General features: G+C 40.4%; 1 protein-coding gene across 1 annotated transcript in view; it reads left to right on the forward strand.

Moving 5' to 3' along the window:
* The window catches only part of Slc1a1 (solute carrier family 1 (neuronal/epithelial high affinity glutamate transporter, system Xag), member 1), a gene marked incomplete at its 5' end in the record, with an annotated part of 89,073 nt that overhangs the window by 49,086 nt on the left and 32,495 nt on the right, over positions 1-7,492 (forward strand).

The following is a 7,492-nucleotide window of genomic DNA, read 5'->3' on the forward strand; positions in this document are numbered from 1 at the left end:
TCTTCATTTGTGCAACATACGATGTCTTGTGAGGAAAATGCCATTTTCAAACATGTTAAAAATAAAGCTCTATCTAGGACACAGAAGAGAAAAAAGGGCCTATTTGGTCAATGAAATGTCATCTAGAGTCCTCAGGAAAAAATGTGGTTGTCAGTGTTGATCATGTTTTCAGTAGTTCATTCATTTACTTCCTAATTCTAGCTATCCTTCCCACTAAGCATTTGGCAATTGCCTTCAGGGTCCCTTTGTTTCTGGTTCTCACCCACTTCCACGCCTCCACAGAACTCCAGACTTGCTACATACCTGTCTTGCAAATTTGCCACAGGGCCAGGAGCCCAATGTTATGAGAAAGGTTTAATTAGGTATTTGAACCATATTTTAAAAGGCCAGCATTTTAAATATGAACTTGTGACACAAATTGGAAAATGATTTTTCTCTTATTATTATACTGTAAGGTTCCTTCAAAGATCAAGTTCCCTTATGTAGATAGAGATTCATTTAGTTTGCAAAAATGTCATTTATCTGGGTATGTTATGCTGCGGTGTGGATCCCACTGTTTCTTGTACATAGCTTAATTCTGGCAATTGGTAAACTGCGGCACACCATTAGTCATCATGTTGTCAACTTGAAAGTTGAAGTTTTATATAACCATGCAATTAGAAGCCCTAACATGCTATCTTCTAGAATGTTTTTCTCCACTATTTCTGAAAAGGCCTGATCTTTATCAAGTCCTAGACATTAGGTGGGTGTCCAGATCTGCCACAGTCAGTAACTGCATGATTTGAAGAGCTGTCATATTTGGCCATTGACCTTCCCAAGTGCCAAATTCCAGCCAGACCAGAGTCCTGTTGAAGTTCTGTTGTTGTTGCTGTTGCTGTTGCACTGTTTTTGGTAGTGCTAAGAATTGAACCAAGGGCTTTGTGCATGCTAGACAAGCGCTCTGTCACTGAACTATACCTCCAGCCTAGGAACTTTATTTTTAAATAGTCTCGGTGTTCCTTGCTTATTAGAAACCTAAAGAGAGCATTTAATTGTTCTTATATATTCAACTAATTTTTGAAATGCCTGGCTTCTTTGAAGCCTAGCCGACCGAGGGACAAGGTATTAGACTTGTTGTTTGCACCATATAGTGTTTATTTGTTTAGCTTTAAATTATCTTAAGCATTTAAAATTTAGAAGATTTCTAGATTTATCTGAAAAATATTAAGATCTGGAAGCACTGGACCCTTGTTCGCATACACTATTAGTCCAGTGATCTGCAGCCAAGAGACAGCTATTCTCTCTAGTTGGAGAAAATGCATTTGAGGATACCTCAGTTCACCATGCTCCCTCTGGACTAACACTTTTGGTCCCAGCATACATTGAAGTTATAATCCTCTAAATTTTTTTCTATATCAAAGATCCTTAATTTTTTCTTGGACTCCTTTAGAGCAGGATAAAAACTTTGCATTCTCTCTTCTCCCCAAATAGCACAACTGTACATATATAAAGTATTTTGCATGCCACTGTTCATAAGTCCTGTGGTGAGTGACACCATTTAATTCTTGTGTTTATGGGGAAAGTACAGAAGATGAGTCCAAATTAGGCAGCAAAACCAAAACTCAGGTATTAAGCCAGGTTTTAGAATAAAAGGTAAAAAAATACATGTGTGAAAATACCAGTCTATATTACATGATTGAAAATATGCACCATTCTTGGCAGTCAATAACTAGTGAGATATTTACAGTCTAGGTATTTGTGTGTAACTCAGCCTTCCAAATAATCTAGGGAAATAATTTACAACTCTGAGCATTCCACTGGCATAACTCAGCTGCTTTTCTGAGCTGTCACCCAGGCCCAGTAGTCTCTCTACCTTTCCTTCACCAAATCCCAAACACTAGTTAGGAGCTCAAGGGAGCAGATCCACTATCCGTTCTCTTGATATGGAACAAGAAGATGATAAAGATTCTAGGGACAGGAACAAAAAGCAGAGGGGGGACAATGATGCAGTATTTGTGTTTAAAATGTCAGATTAAAGGGAAAAAGTAACAGTGCTAGTGTTGGCAAGGATGTGGGAAAGAGTTTATTCATATATTTTCAGTTACCATATAAATTGGAACAGACTTTATGGAAAGCAGTTTAGAACATGTTCTGATATTTCCACCTAGCATTTGTACTTTAGATTTATCATAAATAAACACTCAGAGGTATATGCAAAGATTTGGGTACAAGAATTTTCATGGTAACATTTTAATAGTGGTGACAAATTATGAGTAATCTAAATGTATGGCATACCCATAAGTTGTGATGCTATGTGACTTGTTAAAAACTTTGCTTGGATACATATTTAATGACATGTAGAAATCTTTTTAATATGGCATAAAGGGGAAGAGTAAAACAAATTACACAACAGGATGTTTTGTACAATCCAGATTTTATTCAAATATGTGCACATTTTAAAAGTTGAATTGAAACCAAAAGGTTAACAAGGGTTCATTCTGGATATAAGAAAACATGATTCATTGTGCTTTCTTTACATGTTCAAAGTAAATACATGTTATTTTTGTTTGCTTCTTTGTTCCTTTTTCGTATTTTCTTTTTTTTTAAGAAATAGAGCAGAAGGTGGGATAGACTAGTCCCTGTGCTCCTCACACTCTCCTTGTGGTAGTTTTCCTGCCCTCCTTCCTGCTCTGCTCCCTGTCCCTGTCTGCTCAGGGCCACCTTTACCCCGGAATGTGGGTCCTTTGCCAAACTCTGCACAAGAAGACCATGGGAAACATGCAGGAAGGGCAGTTTCCACATTGCAAAAGCCTTCATAAATCTAGCAGGTCAATAGCCTAATTGATACATTTATTAGGCCAAAGGAAGTGCGTGGGAAGTAGGGAAGGGTAGAATGAGTCCCCTAGGAATACGTAAATTAGAGATAAATAAATCCAAAACTGAGATTCAAAAGTAATAATCCATACTCCTACACAGCTATTGCAAAATTAACAGGTAGAAAACAAATCTGCCATCAAAGCGCTCCTGACATTGAAATGTTTACTTTATCACTTTTTTAAAACAGGAAGAGTTCCTCTTTATGTAATGGTGAGGTTAAGAAGTGCATCTAAGCATGTGTGGCAGGGCCCACCTGCAATCCCAGGTACTCTAGAGGCTGAAGCAAGAGGATTACAAGCTCAAGGCCAGCATGGACAACTTAAAAAAAGAGAAGAGAGGAAAGGAGGGGAGGAAAGGAGAGGAAAGAAAAGAAAGGACTAAGGATGTAGCTCAGTAGTAGAGTGATTGCCTTGTATGTGTGAGGTACATACTGGTTTCAGTGCCCAATACACACACACACACACACACACACACACACACACACACACACTAATCATGGACATTTGATTATTGACTGGATATGAGAAGGTACCAAGAGACTGTTGATCATTTTGTTAGAAATGACAATAGCATATAGTTACATAAGAAAAATATCCCTATTTTAATGCATATGGAATTATGTAGGGATAAAGTGGCATAATGTTACAAATTTGCTCAGAGAGAAAGAGCATAGTAGATACAATCTCAAGGCATTTTTAGAGAAGGCAGTGTAGGTATTATCAGAAAGGGTCCTCACCATGATTTACATCCTGAAGGAAGAACACCTTTCTGCCATGGTGAGAAAGATCACTGTCCTTGGGCCCTTTTACCATCTATGTTTATAAACTGTACTTACATACAGAAATGGTTTTGGGCATGCCAAATTGTGGACTAGAAAAGTCCTAGTCCTGGTCTCCCCAACCAGTGAATTTGAATCAGGCTCATTTTTTAGTACTCTAGTTCTGATGAGTGGAGCCTCCTACAGTCAGCCCAGGAACAAAACAACCCCTGCAGTCCTACTCAGAGATCCTCCTAAGCATCCTTCCTGGATAGTCTTTGCCATATTCACAAAGAAATCTTGGCTCTTCCCTCCAGCTCTTTGCCATGGCCTGTCCTCCACTGGCACATCTGCACCTTCTGGTTTCTTATGTGCTGCTGCAACTGCTCTATTCTTGATGAGATTTTCCCTTTGCTCCTCCTTCCTAGAACAGGAGCAAGAGCTTAATTCTCCATAGCATCAGCGAGACCAGACTGCTACTTCAGACAGAGCTTTGGTAAAGGTTTGGAGGTGACTAAAAGCAGAAAAAACACCACTTGTGATACCCAGCTATTTCTGGAAGGGAATCTTCCAGGGACCCCAGTTACTTAAGAGGGCTGCTCCTCTGCTTAGCTGATGCTTTGCCTCCAAGAGACTGGGACAGCTTATGCCTCCATGTAAAGATACTCTAAGCACCACACCAGGTTCTAAGAAGGAACAATTCTCTAGCCACACTGACCCAGGTATCACCTCTTCCTGTGATTCCTTCCATTGTGGAATGCCCACTTCAGAGAAAAATCTCCCTTGCAGTCATGGGCAGATGGTCCTGCTGTGTGGGCTCTATCAGGGGATTTAACTGATACCTAGTCTCTGCTAGGTTATTGCATATCTGCACTTTTTTCTCGCTGCTGGGACAAAATACCTGACACCTAAAATTAAGGAAGGAAAGGTTTATTTCGTTTACAGTTGGTGGAGGTTTCAGTCCGTACTTGGCAGATTACAAGGCAGAGTGGCACATGGCAGAGAGCTACAGCTCCTGGTACAGAACACAGCAAAGCAACAACCACACACCAGAGTGGAATGGGGGAGGAATGGCCTCAAGCACTCTTTTCCTCTCCCTTACATATGTAAACTATCCACTCCAGGGTGGGTGCAGCTCTCACACCCATATTCAAACTCTAAAAGCCTGCCCCATGGCCGCATGAGGCTTTGGGGGGACACACAGACACAAACCATAACACCAACCTGTAGAATTTGAAGTTTGTCCAGGTTGGACTGGGCCAAGTCCATTTGTAACTATTTTAGACTTTGTGGGCCACTGTGTTTCTGTCCAGCTATGCAACCCTTCTTGCCATGGCTGGAGAGCAGACAGCTACAGTATATAAATGGTTGGGGATGGTTGTGAGCCAAAAAAGCATATTTATACAAGCAAGAGGCTAGGAGGTAGCTGACCCCTGCTGTAGACAAAAGATAAGCCTAGATACTGACTCAGGAAACAATCTAGTTGATATTGAGTCCATGCAGCAAAATAAAAACACCAAGCAATGAGTATAAATGCCCTGGAGAGATGCTGAAGAACAGAGAGAATGGAACAGTACATAATAAAGTGAGCCAAAGAATTTGAAGATGCTCATTTTCTATTCAGCTTTGCAGAAGATGGCACGCTTGGATCGTTTGGTCTGGGGAAGGCATTTTTTTAAGGCCATGAATTCATTTACTCATAGACAGCTGTGTACCTGGAAATGATCCCATATCCGCCAGTGGAAAGAACCATGCCATGTGCTTCCTGAGACAGGGCTCAGCTTTATTCAACAAACATTTGTTAACCCCAACTGCATGACAGTTAACAGAAAATCAGCTAGAAGAAGGTGAGGTGCTGCCACTCACCTGGTCATGCGTCCAAGGTCTTCTGGGAGGCAGGCTCAAGAGTCCCCTGTTGACAAGAAAATGCAAGATTTGAAGATAGGCTTATCACTTGTTTGTACAGCTTGCTACTACGTATAAGCCACTGCTCATAAATATAGATGACTAAGACCTTTGACATCAATTTCACCTATCAAGGAAAGTATGCATGCCTTTCTTGAAATGGGTATTTTTTTTTAATACAGATCTGTTTTTATGAGATTTGCCATTTCAAGATGATTTATAAACTTAGGGCTTCACACTGGGCAAGGCAAGGCTGTGGTCTAACACCATAAAGTCTAAGAATAAACTTCTTGGCTCCTTTGCAACTTCTGGAACCAGTGGGTTCTTCCTGCGTCCTTCTCTGGTGCCTCCTTTCCCTATCGCCAGCCTTGTTTGGGAACCAGGAAGATAAGATCGCCTAAGCACCTCTTGCATGAATTGGACATGTCCCTAAGGTCATCAAGAAATTTGTCTCGAGTAAGAACACAGCTATTGAAGCCAGAGAACTTTTAATATTTATTTGATTTATTTAATGCCTTCCCCCAGAGATGAAAGGAATACATAGTGTATAAGTAGAGTTCCCATAAAGAATGTGCCACTTGCATAGTAATTACATGAAAAATGTCAGCAGATGAATATGCCCCACTTCAGTCTGTCCCTGAGGCAAGTGAACCCCAGAGAATCAACCACAAATGAGCCTTCTTCTGCCTATACTAGAACCAGACTGGTTCACGCTCTGTTTGGTTTAAGAGAACCCAATGTTGTTTCTTAAAAAAGGAGGGAGAAGCCATACAGGAATTTTAATGACCCTGTAATGTCCTGAATGCATGGACCTGGGAAGTCTTTTGTTCATTCACTCATTCACTCCATCTGCAGTGGGCTAGGATCTACGTTAGGCACAGAACACACAAAGTTAAGTCCTCTCCCAGCAAAAACAATAGAGTATATGACAGTGCAGTATGGTAAGTAGTTTGTGAGAATTAGCACAGTGGAGAAGACATAGAGGAAGGATTTTGAGGGAAGGTTAGGGATCAAGAGAAATAGAGAGGAAAAGCTATTCTAAAAGAAGGAAATGTCAGAAGGCCTAGCCTGATGGGCAAACAGTGAGATTTTAACTGGAATAATAGGAATATGCAAAGGAGGAAGAGATGGAAGGGTGAACACACAGCTTCATTAGCTTTGCATGTCTTGCTAAGGGTCTGGATTTGTGAGCACAGGGAAGCAAGTTACCCTGCATAAGCTTCAAGTTACCCTGCATCTACCATAGAGGCAGACGGTACCTGGCACCTTAACTACCAGGACAGTCTAGCAGTTAAGGGCACAGACCGAGGAGGCACACTGTATGAGGCTGTGAAACCATTAATAACTTACTTAACTTACTCTGAACTCTAAAGTGGGAATAAAAGTAGTATTACATCACAGCACATCTAGAGTGCTATTTACTTATTTACCTACTGTTACAAGTTTCTAGAAAGTCCCTGAATTGACACCAAAGGCTACAAAGGTCAGTATTAGGGTTCAGCCATACACATATGAGAGCACTTTTAATTCAGGAAGTTAGAATGATTTAAAAAGACTTAATAGGCCAACCAGTTCATCAGCACACAAGAAATTTCTACCTAGAAGCCTTCACTACGAATTTTTTTAGGCTAAGGTAGAGCAAAAAGTAGAAAAATAATGATTAGATTGTGGCAGAAAACCAAAAATGTCTCATTGAGCCATAAATTAGCTGTCAGCGTCAGAACATTCACATGGACTTTGGAAGAGACAAGTTAAATTCCTCATCCTCTGGCATGAGTTTGATCTTTTTATTGAATAGTAAGCCTCCTAAAAAGCAAAAGCAGTCTTCTGACCAATTGGTCCTGACTACAATTACCACCATCATCCATGGTATTAAAAAAAATGTTAAAACAGTTCCCTGTTGAACTGTTGGTTGCTGAAGAATCAAGAGACCAGCCATATGGGTTCTTAATGCATGTTTTGAACATCAAAAGT

This window comes from Chinchilla lanigera, unplaced genomic scaffold (genome assembly GCF_000276665.1).
Source record: "Chinchilla lanigera isolate Chin_1 unplaced genomic scaffold, ChiLan1.0 scaffold00033, whole genome shotgun sequence".
NCBI lineage: Eukaryota > Metazoa > Chordata > Mammalia > Rodentia > Chinchillidae > Chinchilla > Chinchilla lanigera.